At 41.4% G+C, this 16,302-nt stretch overlaps 1 protein-coding gene across 4 annotated transcripts in view; it reads left to right on the top strand.

Moving 5' to 3' along the window:
• Nucleotides 1-16,302, top strand: part of EPB41L3 (erythrocyte membrane protein band 4.1 like 3) — a 129,256-nt gene that overhangs the window by 11,694 nt on the left and 101,260 nt on the right. The window lies entirely within an intron of this gene.

Genomic DNA, 16,302 nt, shown 5'->3' with positions numbered 1-16,302 from the left:
GGGAACCACAGATGTGTATTAGATGTGTATTTTGCTACACATCTGAATGTGCAGCAGAATAAGCATAGATTTTAATCTGTTCTGTATTTCTCTGAATGGCAGCGTATTCTAAAGTACATATGAACATGCATCCATATCTGTATTCTTGTGCAGCTAGTCATGTATTAAGCAATTTTTTAAAAAATGTGTGACTATAACTATATCAGGGGCACCAGGTTTAATAACTGATATGATAAGTTCACGAAGTTTCAAATCCTAGTTGAATAGTTAAGGATGGTGCAGCAGTATGTTCAATGTCTTAAATCCCACTGATGGGGTCCAGGACACAGTCTGAAGGCACATTCTGCTGTCACATTGTTAAAATTAAGCATGTATTTTAATGATATATGAGAGATGTTACTTTTGTGTTATTTAAGTACATGATTTAGTATGGTTCCCTGGATTCCAGAGTGCAGTTTGTAATTTAATTGCCAATATTTTTCAGTTGCATGAAAATAACTGGGAAATGTGCATAGCTGTTTGGTTTAATTTTCTGTGATACATTCTAAATGTGCATTGATACTGCTACAGAGTGTTCTTTTTATCTTAGATTTATATTAATTGACTGCTTGACATATGAGCTACAAACAAATAATTTTTTATGTACTGGTTATAAATCCACAAGTGCAAATATGTGTAGTGTGTCTCTTAATCTTTTCATATCCTAGCTCTGTATTTGCGGAGCTGCTTGTCTTATGGTTTTAATATGAGGTCATGGAGCTGGAGTTTAATGATGCTCATCATTTTTCATATGACCTTTCATGCTAGTTGAGCATGTGTTGCTATGCTGCTTTAGGGGACAATCCAAACCTATTAAGATCAATGGAAGTTTTGCCATTGACTACAAGGGATGCCATTTGCACCTTTAATCTCTTCCCTGACCCATTCTATGGGATCATTGTTGTTTTTTTCTGATATGTGGCTAGAAATGCAGTTAAAGTGGCTTTCCTGCATGACTGGTGCTAGGTAATTTCATGACTGAGTAGCAGTGAGTCCTGTAAGTGAACTGCTGCAGATCCTTCTTTGAAGCAAGGAAGCCTTGATCAGCTTGAAAGAGTAATGGTTCCTGAGCTCAGGAATATACATGTTGCATATTTCTTCACTTTATTTGCTCAACATCTGAATCAAAGAGTCTACATTTCTGAGAGCTAACTGTTTTGTTTTTATATTTGTTAATATTCTGCCTAGGAGTGTATGATAGTAGCCTTTTCTGTGTTAAAGTACATTTATAATGTTTCACTGCATATTGCATTATGGCCATGCAGTGATTATTAAAGTGAGCAATTTTGCTATCTTGGTTCAGCTGTACCTGGGCTGACTCCAGCAGCTACAGCAGTAGTGGGGTTTTTAAAACAGCAACAAGAAGTAAATGCAGATTTTCTCTTAAGATAGAATGAAGTCATCTTGAAAATGTGAAGAACCATATATTTCTCTCCATGAAATAATAGGAATGCATGTCATGTCTAGAGTAAAAGAACAACAGCAAAAAAGAGATTACAGGAATCCCAGGCTTGAATGACAAGCCTGGCAACAGGAGTATGTTCTGTGTCTGATAACAGCAAAGTTCATTAGTAGAGCTGAAGCAGGTTAACTGTAATAAGCATATGCATTCATTGGAAATGTGATAAGACCAGTTATGCAACATAAATGTGATTTACCTCAGTATCGTTGCAATACACCTGGACATCTTAATTTTATTTGACTGCTGTGTTCCAAGTCCTGCATGATGCAGACCGACTTGAAGAGGTTTTGCAGGCTGACAGCAAAGCAAATCACCTGTACCACCTCTGCTTTTGGTAGTGCGATGTAGTGTCACCTGTGGCTTTGCTTCTTCTCTGTTGAGAACTAGAATGCAAACTACCCCAGCTTTACCCCTCCAAATACTTTAGACGATTCCCATCACCATTGGTCATGCTGACTGCGGATGATGGGAATTGTACTCTAAAATATATGGCCTACACCAGGTTAGGGAAGGCGGCCCTAAAGCATAATGAAATAGCTAGCTAAATGGAGAAATTTGTTTCTGGTCTAGTCCTTTTCCCTTTCTTAGCCACCAAGTCATGCAAATCCACATACAATAAAGCAATTCCTGCTGTGAGATGATTGCCTACTGGCAATATATCATGAACTCCGTGCATCAGGACTGGAAAAGGTAAACAGGCTCAGGTGACCCTTTTGTGCCGGGGTTTCATTCCTGGCCCCCGGGTGCATTGGCGGAGTGTGCATAAGTGTGCCTTGGCCCATTCTGCCTTCTTCTGGGTCCAAAAGGACCTGTGCATCAGCAATGGTGCACTAATTGGATGCGTCTAAAATGGTCCCTCCTGCAATCTATTATTTATTATTTTAAAATATTGATTTGGTACTCTTTTGGACAAAGCCCACCCAAAACAAAAGCAATAAAAAGTTGAAGTATATTTTTTAAAAAACCTAAAAAGCATTACTAAGATCAAGAATAAATCAGATTTACAAAGTTAAAAACTAACTCAGAACTCCAAAAACATAATAAAATTCCATCCACCATCAGTGACAGGGACAAACAAACAAAAATTATTCTGGCGTGACCAATCAGAACACCATCAGATTATTTAAGGCCTTCAAAAAAATCTGAAGTGTAAGTAGAGCTTCCCAGCTCTACTGGGAAGAAGTTCAAAAGGTGTGGAGCCACCACAGAAGAGGTTCTCTCTTCCATGCTTATCACTGTCAGAGACCTGGTTGGTAGAAACACCAAGAAGGCCTGTGATTGTGATCTCTGTGAAGGCAGGATGGTATGACTGAATGTGGTCTATCAAATAGTTCAGGCCAAAACTATTCAGGACTTTAAAGGATAAAATAAAAAAGGATAACATGTTGACATTGGTCACTGTGATGTTTGGGCTGAAGAAAGCTTTTGAAGCTCCCGAACTATCGACCAGGAGGGAGAGAACATGCCAGTCGGGAAGCTGCATGCTGTGTATTTTGTGTCTAGTTTGGACCTGAGATGAACGTGGATTTCAACCCAGCTTTTCAGAATTCCATGGCTCACAGGAATCCCATTTAATGAGATTACCCTCATAAAGGTAAAGGTACCCCTGCCCGTACGGGCCAGTCTTGACAGACTCTAGGGTTGTGCGCTCATCTCACTCTAGAGGCCGGGAGCCAGCGCTGTCCGCAGACACTTCCAGGTCACGTGGCCAGCGTGACGAAGCTGCTCTGGCGAACCGGCACCAGAGCAGCACATGGAAACGCCGTTTATTTTCCCGCTATAAAGTGGTACCTATTTATCTACTTGCACTTAAGGGTGCTTTCAAACTGCTAGGTGGGCAGGAGCTGGGACCGAACGATGGGAGCTCACCCCGCCGCGGGGATTCGAACCGCCGACCATGCGATCGGCAAGTCCTAGGCGCTGAGGTTTTACCCACAGCACCACCCGCAACCCTCATATTCAAATCTAAATTTATGGTATGGTACCAAGAAGTGGGGAGAAGTCAGAACAACAACAAACTCCAAGCTCTAATACTCCTACCTATGGTGAAATGTATTGCTCAAGAAACCATGTTCTGGTTCTGTTAGGAATGTAATGTAGTCCTATGGGCAATGGTATCTACTGAAGGGAGGGGTACCACAAGTGGGTCTGCCTTGCAGTATCCCCCCCCCAACACTGTTAAACATGTGTTGCATAGGTGAGCATGCTTTTTAAATGGTCATCAAACCTTTCTCTTCACCAAGCTTGCCTGCCCTGCACAACCTTTGAATCTTGTTGACCTCTTTTTATGATCTGGGAACTAATGGAACCTAATTTGCAACAGAATAAATATTTATGCTTGAAATGGATGGATACTTAAGAGAGAGCTGCCTGAAACATGATCCACTAGCCCTGCAATATGGCCAAGATTCTGCTGCTCCAAAATAACCTACTTTACTTGTCTATTTGAAATAAGTCCCACGTATGCATCACGATGCTGCTTTAGTTTTCCCTTTTAGAACTTGTTCCAATTTTGATCCACTTCTCCCTATGGTCAGAGAACAGATTTAGCAGTCCCAAATGGGACTTTGAAGTTGTCCACCCACCATTTCATTTGATGACTCTCCTCTCTCTTTTTCCATTATCCCATCTGTTCCCACCCACACATCAATAGAGTTTGTTGCACTTGCCCTGTGGTGTCCAGTGTCACACCTGCAGTGGCTGAGGTTAAGGAAAAGGCAAAGTAGGGATGTTGCTTCAGAATCTTTCAGGAAGCAGAAATTATTATCTATTGTGAGAAGGTATATTGCTTCTTCTTTATAACTTGTTCAGAGTTACTTGTCCCAGAGTTATATTTAAAGTTCCTTTTCCTTATCTGTTTGGCTGACACAGCATGCAGTGGCCAAATCATGCAAAATGATTTTCTTTCTTTCTAAAAAAAACACCCTTTTATTTCTTTTTCATGTATGCACATAAGTTGTTTGCTCTGGTCCCTTCTTTTTGTGTTTAAACCATAGCTGTTCATTTTCATTTCTTGGAGAGATAATAGTGCTGATGAATGAGTATTTTGTCTGTCGCATAAAGGCTTAGCTTTAAAGAGAATGAAGCAAAGAAAATTACAGTGGCAAAGGTTTCTAAATTACACTTGCACAGGAAGATGTTCATGATAAGGAAGTAGTTAAATGGTGCTATTTGGGAAGAAACAGCAAGTTATGGCCCACACTTTATGTGTCAGCAGAATGAGGAAACAATTGATTCATAAGGTCAGTGGAGCGCCGTTGGTGCTAACAAAATAAAAATTCTTAAGCAACAATTTAAAGGCTGATATGTACAAATTCTGTTCTTTCTCTCCAAAGCCCTTTTTCCTTCAGGAGAAGGAAATGGGGCTGCCTCCATGGGCATGTGTTCTATTATAAGGAGCAAACTACATGTTCCAGGCTAACAGTTCCTTGACAAAACAAAGTCACATTGGGAATGAGAATTTATATTATAAAAGCAGCAATTTGAACTCCAAGGGATTAGCTACTTGGTGGGCAATTTGCAGCAGAGAAAAGTTAGATGTGAAAATGTTTCAGCAACCCCATCCCTCTTTCATTGCTTTAAATCCCCTTCGCAGACTAGCTTTCCTTTAAAAAAAGAAAAAGAAAAAAGCTTTAGGGCACTATTGCACACATTAGCATGTGACTTCTAGTTATTCCCCTTGCGATACTAACACAGTGCTGTGCCAGATTGGAGATTAGTGAATGCTTCCCCTTGCTTCTTAGAAATAGCTTGGCTCTCATTTGCCTACATGGGATACTGCTTTAACCGGTACTGTGCAAGTTTCTGCTTATGCCAAAACAGTGGACGGAAAATGCTGGGCAAGAACTTCTTCACATTTTTTTCAAAGTTTTGCCAATGTCAAAGTAGAGACATGAAAGAAAAGGTACAAAGGTACACGTGATCCATATGGCAATCACTCTGAAATGCACTGGAAGCTTGAAGTATGCTTGCACCTCTCCCCCACCCACCCCCATGTCACCCTGTTTTATCACCTGCCTACTGACTCATTCTCTATTCCAGTCCTTCAGGTGTACCTCTCTCTTTGGCTCTTTTGAATGCTTGCTGTAGGAGGTAGTTTTCTAGATTGCAGGGATCCTCCTGTTGCTGCTACTGTATTGGAGTAATCCCATGAGAACACTGAACCATCAGTTCTGAAGTGTTTTGGATAAAGCAGCATTTCTCCTTAGACATTGTTGGTGAAATGAGCAGAGAAATGAAATTGCCCATTAAATCTATGAAGAGCACTACTTGACTGTTTGAATACTCACTGTAGGCTGAGTACTCACTCTGAGGCTCTGTGTGTGTGTCCATATACATCTAAGTTGGGGGAGGGTAGGAGAATATACATTTCACTTTTCTCAAGCCCCATCTACTCTACCCCAGTTCATCCAGTGTCTTTGAGCTAAGCAGCATAGTTTCTTTGATATTGAACAAATGTCAGATTCAGATTTGCAGTCTTTAGGGTTATAGTCTGATTTGAAGAAACCGCTGTAAAACTAAAACCTACATTTTGTAGTGCTTTGAAATATGCATAGCCACTTGTAGTCGCAGCCCATATATTACTGCCATCTCTGTACACTGTTGTGCAGGAAGGGGAGTTTGTTTCAAATCTTTTGAAGGTAAGGTAGGGACCCCACCCCTGACCACTAGGTCCAGTCGTGACCGACTCTGGGGTTGCGGAGCTCATCTCGCTTTATTGGCCGAGGGAGCTGGCATACAGCTTCCAGGTCATGTGGCCAGCATGACTAAGCCGCTTCTGGAGAACCAGAGCAGTGCACGGAAACGCCGTTTACCTTCCCACTGGAGTGGTACCTATTTATCTACTTGCACTTTGATGTGCTTCCAAACTGCTAGGTTGGCAGGAGCAGGGACCAAGCAACGGGAGCTCACCCCATCGTGGCGATTCGAACCGCCGACCTTCTGATAGGCGAGTCCTAGGCTCTGTGGTTTAACCCACAGTACCACCCATGTCCCCCAAATTTATTACAGTAGGTTTAATTGATAAATTACTATTTCCCCCCTTGCCCTATGTTCCAGAAAATGGGGTAATCAAAAAAACTTTTTGCACACATTCTAAGGACGTATGGAAATGTTGATGCCTTTTCTTCTTCCTATAAATTAGGAGTGCAGAACCTATGACCCTCAGATGTTGTTGGCTCCAACTCCCTCCCACCCCAGGTATCATAGCAACTAGTTGGGCAATGGTGGGAGTTGTAATCCAGCAAGAACTGGAGTATTAAATCCATGCTATAAATTATTGCTTTGGGAAACCTGTATTTTGGGTGGGATTCATCTAATGCTCCCCCAGCAGACCTCTGCTTGTACAATGGAGTTTCCCCCCTCTGTGTGCTCCCCATACTCCTCAGAATTGTCTCCCTAGGGGTCAGCAGGAGAGGGGAGAACATTCCACCCAGAAAGTTGCAATGCTTTCACAGATGAAATGTTCATAAACATGTAAGAGGGACATTTTAGTTTCTATTTTGGCTAGTGAGTTCTCGCATGAGCTAAAACACAACATGAACAGCCTCCTAGGAAAAGAGCTGACAATATGACAAACACAGAACATGGCAACTAGTTTAACCTTCTCTTAATTGGTCACTAAATATAAATGAAATTTGTCAAGTCATTGTATAACTTTTCACCAAAGTGGTAAACCTGGAAGTAAGCAGCAATTACCCCCATCACGTAGAATTCCCCCACCTCGTAGAAAAGCCCGCAGAAGCCGTGGTCAGTCGCTTCTCCCTCCTGTGGGCTTTTGCGGGAGATGGGGGAATTCCCCCACCTCCCGCAAAAGCACGCAGAAGCCGCACGCTCTTTAAAGGGTGCGCGGCTTCTGCTGGCTTTTCTACGGGGGGGGGGGGGGAATTCCCCCACCTTGTAGAAAAGCCCACAGGAGCTGCACAGCCTTTAAAGAGTGTGCCACTCTTGGGGGCTTTTCCCCGAGGAGGGAGAAGGGACTGACTGGCCATTTCAGTCCCTTCTCCCTCCTGGTCGAAAAGCTCGCAGGAGTCGCGCGCAGCTCCTGTGGGCTTTTGCGGGAGGTGGGGGAATTCCGCCACCTCCCGCAAAAGCAGGGAGAAGGTCTTGGAGTAGCACACAGGCTGCATGCAGCCTGTCCGCTGCTCCCAGAGCTGCGCGGGGGGGGGGATCATATTTTCCCCCTTGATTTCCCCTCCTGAAAACTAGGTGCGCCCTATGGGCCGGTGCGCCCTATAGGGCGAAAAATATGGTAGCTACAAGAAAACATAATGGGTGACGTCCAATGATTTCTGTTTGATTGCTTGGTGGAAATTTGCTTTCTCAATGGGACTTCTGCTTATTCTTCTCCCCCCCCCCCCTCCGGCCCCCAGCACACCTTCAGAATCTGCTCTGGATTGTCCACCAACCCTTCACTGTAGATTTTGGGTCCATGAAGCCAGCTGCAGGGGGGAGGAGAGAAATAAGGAACCCTGTTGTGTGAGCAGACATCCACTTGTGCTACATTGGATCTTGGGCTATAGATTAAGGTTACCAGATTTTTTTCAATGAATCCGGGGACCCTTTTAAACTTCAATGAATTTTGTATGGGGACTGATTTGTGAACCCGGGGACTGTCCCTGGGAAATGGGGACGTCTGGTAACCTTCCTATAGATGCCTCTTCCCCCTCTTCTCTGTTTTGCTAGTTTTCTGTGTGAAACACTTCCTGGTATGTGCGAAGGAGCACTCAGTGTGAGCCCCTCCCCCACCTGCTGTTTGAGTGGGTCTAGGCCAGAGTCCTAAGGGTTGCCTCCTTAGTCAGAAGTAGGCCACAGTTAATTGCATCCATGCTTATCTTAATCTTTATTGCACTGATCCTACAGGCCTGTTGCAGAAAGTGTCAGTGAGGTCAGTGGCCTGCTGAGTTCAAAGGTTGAAGTAATCTGTAGTAGTAGTAAAATTGTCAGCAGAAGTATAGCTTGCATTGCTTATAGAAACCATGTGTTAGACTTTCAGCAAGTTTATTGTCCTCTAAGCTGGTGAAGAGGTGGATAAAGTACATCAGCCCAGCAGAAACTTCTGAGTAATGAACAAATGCTATCTGCTACTGTTTTATGTCTTGCGCTTTGCATGGTTTGACAAGTTATTTTCAGACTGGGGAGTGAGATGAGGTTTTTCTTCTTTGTAGCGCATTCTATCAAGCAGTAGTGAAATATATCGCTGTTTGATATTAATGGATTATACCATTTTTCATTTTCTCGGTCTCACAGGAGGAATTATAAATTGTGGTGGCATATCCAGAGAGATCCTATAGCAGCAGTTCTGAATGATTTACATGGCAATAGGTCCTATTAACTTGGACAGTAGTTCTGGCTTTCCAAATATGCTTAGGACTGCAGGTTGTCTTCACTTGAACTAGCTGTTTTGAAATACTTTTTAATATTGAATCACTACAGTACCTACCCACTCTGATGCTTCTTTAGACAGCAGTTAGTAATACACTTTCCTGATCTTTATTCTATCCCGTGGTAGTTGTGTTGGCATACCTGCCTAAGACGCTGATGTAATACAGTGGTACCTCGGGTTACATAAGCTTCAGGTTACATACGCTTCAGGTTACAGACTCCGCTAACCCAGAAATAGTACCTCGGCTTAAGAACTTTGCTTCAGGATGAGAACAGAAATCATGCTCCGGTGGTGGTGTAGCAGCAGCAGGAGGCCCAATTAGCTAAGTGGTGCTTCAGGTTAAGAACAGTTTCAGGTTAAGAACGGACCTCCGGAATGAATTAAGTACTTAACCCGAGGTACCACTGTATCTTACTTGGTGAAATAGTACTAGCAGAACTATTGATACAGTATATCCCTTTCTAAGCACCTAGGGAGTGGATCAGTGAGTTAAATTGTTGCCCTGGCTTAAATTGTGTAAGATTCAAATACCGGTAGTTATTGACAAAGAAAGGAGATATGTAAATATTTGCTTTCTTTAGTTTACTTATACAACTGTCTTTAATTTTACATTAATCTACGGCACTTCAAAAAGGCATATGTTAAAATATGCCCTTCTTTGTAGAAGATACTCTGAAAAAATATATGAATTTTCCAAATGGAACATTTCATTTTACTTTGCAGTTTTGCAGTTATAGTAGTATTTAAAGCTTTAATGGCAGGTGAAATTGTTTGTTTGGTTTTTAATAATTAAAAAATCCAGGTTGTTTTTTTTAATGACCAGATATCATAAGTATAGTTTATAAGAAGTTACCTTACTGCCTTCTTTTATATTCAGTTTTGTGAAATTGGCTCCACCTAGTGTTGAAGTAGTAGGATTGAACTAGTTGAATTAGAAGTTTCAAGAAAAAGAATATGATGCACATGAAAGTAGCTGTTGAATTAACATTATTATTTCCTCAGAAAAATTATTTTGTAGTGTTTTGATATTCTCTGCTACAGTGAAAATTGAAATATGATAAAGAATGGACCACCTATTCATCCAGTGGATAGGTGAGTAACCTCCAGCTCTCCAGATGTCGTTCATGCATCAGCCTCAGACAGGATGGCCAGTTTTCCAGGATGATGGGAATTGTAGTTCAGTAACATCTGGAGGGCCACAGGTTAACCACCCATGAACTAATAGAACTCTCTTGCCCTTTCAGATAATTAAATCGGCACACTGATGTTCATTTATCATGCCAACTTAGCTATGAAAAGTATATTTGGATTAATTTCACTAGATAGTAAGAAAATCATTAACTTAAGGCTGCAACAAAGCTTCCAGCAATATTTAGAGATATACAGAAAACTCATATATCATGCTTGTAGAGATTTGTAGGGAGGGAGCTTAAGAGGAGGAGATACCCCATTACTTGTCTAACTGGCTTGAATATAGAAATAAATGTTCTTCCTCCTTTACTCAGTGACCTAGAACATGGTTTTCTCAATTGCTAATATAGAAGTGACACAGCACATGTTGTTTAAGCCATTACTCTAGTAAAGCAACTGTGCATTGCTGCTCACGTCACTGCTTGTTACCTATGAATGCTGTATCTATGCAAAGATGTATAGATGTAATGTATGCACGCACTGGCATTAGGTTTATATTATCACAGTGTCTGTTTGAACTTATTTTGAATAGCACAATGAGTTCAAACAGACTTTGTGATAATATAAACCTAATGTCAGTGTGCTCACTGGAAGGACAGATCCTGAAGCTGAGGCTCCAATACTTTGGCCACCTCATGAGAAGAGAAGACTCCCTGGAAAAGACCCTGATGTTGGGAAAGATTGAGGGCACAAGAAGAAGGGGACGACAGAAGACGAGATGGTTGGACAGTGTTCTCGAAGCTACAAACATGAATCTGACCAAACTGCGGGAGGCAGTGGAAGACAGGAGTGCCTGGCGTGCTCTGGTCCATGGGGTCACGAAGAGTCGGACACAACTAAACGACTAAACAGCAACAATGTCAGTGTGTGCATACATCACAGACAAGAATTAAAGAATAGAATGTTTTTATGGCCAAAGTAGGGCTGGATAGGTTTGCAACTTGGACAAAAACAATAACAGGTTCTTTTGCTAAGGAATCTTGTATCTCTGCTTTAATGGCACATGTGTTAGAAAAAAGAAAATCACTGCATTTTCTTTCCATTGAAACAACCACTCAGGATTTTATTTAATTTTTGTTCTTTCAGAATGCAATCATTACATCACTGGCTTGGAAGCCTTTTAGAGTAATATTCCCATTATATAAATAACTGAAGGATATGGTTTTGAAAAAGTATCAGGTGGAGTGTGGTAGAATACTGTGACCTGCATGAGATCTGTTTAGTTAGGCTTAGTCATTGTGATAGATCAGAAACTTTTCTGTAAATGGAAGAGGGGTGAAGGTCCTTGTTTACCTAGAGACTTGACCTCTCAACTTTCGTGGCTGAGTGCCTTAAACTTGTACTACCTTTCAATTACACTTAGAAGGTGGCCAGGGAGAGTGGGGGAAGAGAAGTAAAGTTTTCCTGGGACTGGTTCCTAAAATTTTCCATTCCTTGTATGATTGCAAAGCAATTCTGCCTTGTGTTGGACCAGGGGTCAGCAAACCTTTTCAGCAGGGGGCCGGTCCACTGTCCCTCAGACCTTGTGGGGGGGGGGACAGACTATATTTTTTGGGGGGGGATGAATGAATTCCTATGGCCCACAAATAATGCAGAGATGCATTTTAAATAAAGGCACACATTCTACTCATGTAAAAACACACTGATTCCTGGACCATCCTAGAGCTGGATTTAGAAGGCGATTGGGCCGGATCCGGCCCCCAAGGCTTAGTTTGCCTACCCATGCATTGGACTCTGTCACTGGTCCTCAGATCACCTTTGTATTATTCAGCCAACAGTGTGGGGTGTTGTTGTTTTTTACTTTGACACAATGTTGTTATAATGTATCGTACATTTAACATACATTGTTAAGAATTAGTTACCATAACTTTTTAAAGGTAGAAATTGACAATAAATAGCAATGCTCCTTCCTCCGCAACAAAAACCTCCTTTGCCAAGATTAATTAACTCTGTTGCAATATACAATCCATTTATTCAAGAAGAATCCTATTAAAATCAATAGGTCTGTGTTACAGAGCTTTCACGTGCTTCTGATAATGTATTACACCTTAACATGCATTCAAGACACCCCCATGGGGGCATTATATTTCAAGAGCATAGGAATGCCACAAGGATGTTGCACTGTACCCTTAATTACATGGGCCATTAGAAAGAACCACTGGTCAAAATTTGGTTTCAAAAGGAATATAGTATTTCAAATGGATTCGAATAACCAAAATGTAGTCATTACAAAGAGTACAATTTAGCCACATGCTACACAAATCCCACCCTGCCTTGTATCAAGAGTTTCCACTTGTTGCTATGATAAACACAGAGCAAAGGAACATTCCTGTTGTTGTACAAGGAGCAGAAAGTGGCACTAGATTGCAATGGAGGCCTGAATGCACCAAGGATGCTCAAATGCACATACATGGTAAGGGTTTGGACCATACAAAGAGGAGGAGAAGTGGCTCTCCTGGGTTTCACTGTGAACTGAGAGTTTAGGTCAGGGCTGTAGAATGAGGTTCTGAGAATGACTAGGTAACAATTACTGGGTGGCTAGTCTGCCATAGATGCCTCCTGGTACCTATGAAAATCTGGCAGATGGGTCAAGGGACCAAGGTAAAGGAGGAGAGGTGATAGCTGGGCTTGGAGCAAACCAACCCAGAGCATGCTAGGTAATTCCAAGTGACTTGAATTCCTGAACATCTTGGCAGGTCGTACAGGTGGAACAATCTGGTTCCTTGGCGGGGGGCATTTAAAGGCTTGTGTTTGGGTGGAGGGGTTGCATGAGACAAAAGGTGAGCTTGGATCACAATGCTGTAGAAAGGCATTTCAACACACTTGAAATGGTGGCTGTTTATGTAAAATTAGCATTACTAGATGAACATCCACCTTGCCAAATTCAACATTAATGAAAAATTTTCCTATGCTCATTTTGAAAGTGTCATGGGTCATTTACACAGAGCAGCAACTTTTCATGGTTTCAGTCTAAAACATACGTTTTGCAGAAACACTTTGCATCTCTGTTACAATTTGTGGACAAATTCATACGTCCTATTGCATCTAAAGAGCATTAACTATAGCTACTGTGCTCAAGAGATTTTGGCAAGCTATGCTCTGATGAATAATTTAAAGCTCTGACATATTTATTATTGCAAGGAATACATTATAGCTGAAGTATAATGACGAAGCAAACCTTTCATGATTTATTTGTGTCTTAGAATAAAGCACAGAGCAAGAGGTATTGACTAAAATAGCACAGGCTTTTGTAAGGTAGTTAGGGCATTTTTTTCTTTTTGGTTGTGGAGGGCTAGGTGGTGGCTGAATGTTCAAACAGGAGTTAAGAAAGATGCATGGCTGGCGAGCTCTTTGTAATATTTGCATTCATTTATTCCCCAGAAGCACAAAAGAAATAGGAAACGGTTGTGTGCTTAGTGTATTGGTCTGTAACCTTCCCAAGTCTTGATAAACAAGACAGTAACCCTTAGACTTAGGTCATGGGATTTGCACAGAGATCCATCCAATTTTCCTAGTGTTCACAGATGTGATTGAAGAAAGCAAAGGACTAGTGTTAGATCAGATCAGCTCTCATGGGTTCAACAAACCTATATTACTGAAGCACCACAAGAGCCAATCAATTGAGGCAATTGTGTTATGGAAACAACTATTCCATAAATATAATGGGCTGTATCCAGTTAAGGCATACTTGGAGTAGCCTGCCTAAGGGAAAAAAGCACAACTTACCGGTATGTTAGCAATCTCCATTAATTTGAATAGTTATATTCTGATAGGGGCTAACTTTGGATGCAACCCCATATCTTTAGGTAGTGGTCATCAGATGCATGTAGTCGGTTTTGGTTGATATTGCAAAGATCAAGAGTAGGAGGAGGAAGTGGTCCCTGGTTGCAAAAGGACTTCTTTCTCATTGAGAACCAGTTATTTCTTCTTCCTTGCCATATGGGGAGTAACATTACTATGTTAGTAATATTTCATGATGGTATGTCTTTGAATGGTTATGAGTTTTATAGTAATTGCAGTGGAAGCTACAAAACAGTTGGACATACATATACTGCTGGAGTTGCCAAATGATTAGAATTGTGTGACTGTACCCTATCATGAAAGTATCTCAGTTCACTTTACCAGCACTAATCTTCAAGGCACAGTAAGCAGTAGTTCTGCTGATCTTTTGATGGCTAAGCTATTACTTTGGTTTTCTAATTTTATCAGATATAAAGTAAAATATGGACACCGTACAAGTAATTTCTTTTCTTTTCCCCCACCCCAACAACATGGGGGGGGGGGAGAGTGGGAGTTTATCAGACTATAAAAAACAAGTCTCCCCCTCCAAATGTGATAAAATCCTGTGATTTTCTACACAGGCATGTTGCCTCTGACAGTGGAGACTGAGCATAGTGATTTTGGCTAGTAGCCACTGATAGCCAAATGTCCCATGAACTACCAGTAGTCTACTCCTGTTTTAAAGCTATCCAGATTGCTAGCCATCCCTGCATCTTGTCAGAGTTAATGCCATCATTTAACTATGTGCTGGGTGAAAGACTTTGTTTTATCTGTCCTGAGTCTTCCAACATTCAGCTTTCCTGGATGTCCCTGAGTTGCACTATTATATTTATATAACAGCACTATGATATTGTAGATTATGCCAACTGGATCACCTCTATCCACCGTATATGCTTGTTCACACTCTCAGAGAACTCTAATAGGCTAGTGGCTATTTATTTTATGTTACAGTTAAGAGTCTTAGAATGGTTTTATCTTCCTGTTCACCTAGCCCCCCAGAACTGGTGATTGTAACATCTGGTAAACCAATGGAATGAAAATATCATTAAAAAAAAAAAAGTTTTCATCTAGATTGTGACTGCTTATTGAAATCTCCTAGGGTCATATCAGTTTCACAGGGAACATCAATTGGGTTTCAAAGAAAACCCAGAGACAAATTGGAATAAAAGATCTCTTATCAGAGACATAGATGGCTTTATTTAGATAATGTGCTGAAAACTGGAGATTAGTGCCACCTTCTGGAAACTAGGATAATAATTCATCCCATACCAATGTTTCAAGCCTGGCATTGGAATGACATTTCTAATATATTCAATATATACAGACAGTCTCTACACTTCCATTTCATTTGCAATGAAGTTGCCAATCCATTTTTTTAGTGGTGGAAAATTTAAGTAGAGATTGAGGGTTGATGGACTATCTATTGAGAATTTAAAAATAACTGAAACCGGTAGAGAATTGTTTACAGCCAACTAGTAAGCCAAACTGGCTACATATCTCTAGAATATCAGTTTCTAAAAATCCTGTTAAGAGGGTCACCTTCAAACTACAGGCCCATTAGTTTGACGAATAATATGTCAAATTTTATGCAAAGCAACAAATATTTTACAGAAGAATGGGGGCTGGAATATGACATATTTCCGAAAGGACAGTTTTCAGACTGTCTGTTTCACTATTGATCACAACTGTGTACTCGTAGAAAATTATGAGTATGTCAGGAACTCCAAATTTTATGTGGCATTTATTGACCTTATGGAGCCCTTGAATGCCATAGACAAAGAAGAACTTTAGAATAAACTTGTATCGACAAATTTAGATTTCAGACTGTTGGTGCCACTTTAAAATTGTATATGCCAATACCAGGGGGTGGGGGGAATAGGTTAACATTTAGATGTTTCCTATCTAATGCAATTCATATTATTTGTGAGGCTAACCAGGGCTGGTGTTTGTGTGTGTGTGTGTGTGTGTGTGTGTGTGTGTGTGTAACTGCTATTAGTAAATGAAATACATTCAAGCCCTTCTTTTGTGCTGAGATCTTAGAACTTTTCTATCCCATTTGGTTTATATAGACTGCAGGATGCATTGGCACCAGTAGTCCCATTGGTGCCCATTGGGAGTGGTGGGACAGAAGGGCCAATAGTGAAAGGAGACAGAGCCAACTAGTTCTAGTTTTGTCTCCGTCCTTCTCTCTGCTGAGTTCTACAAGGGCAACGCTGAGACTGGATATAAGTAAGAAGGTGGGAGGGGGACCTGCCTGAGGACAGGATGAGGTGGGTGGGGAGATTATTACCTGGTGATAAAGGTAAAGGTACCCCTGCCCGTACGGGCCAGTCTTGACAGACTCTAGGGATGTGCGCCCATCTCACTCTAGAGGCCGGGGGCCAGCGCTGTCCAGAGACACTTCCGGGTCACGTGGCCAGCGTGACATCGCTGCTCTGGCGAGCCA

This window comes from Podarcis muralis, chromosome 8 (assembly GCF_964188315.1).
Source record: "Podarcis muralis chromosome 8, rPodMur119.hap1.1, whole genome shotgun sequence".
Lineage (NCBI taxonomy): Eukaryota > Metazoa > Chordata > Lepidosauria > Squamata > Lacertidae > Podarcis > Podarcis muralis.
Note: the sequence above shows the minus strand (reverse complement) of the source record. Positions and strands in the feature narration are given on the sequence as shown.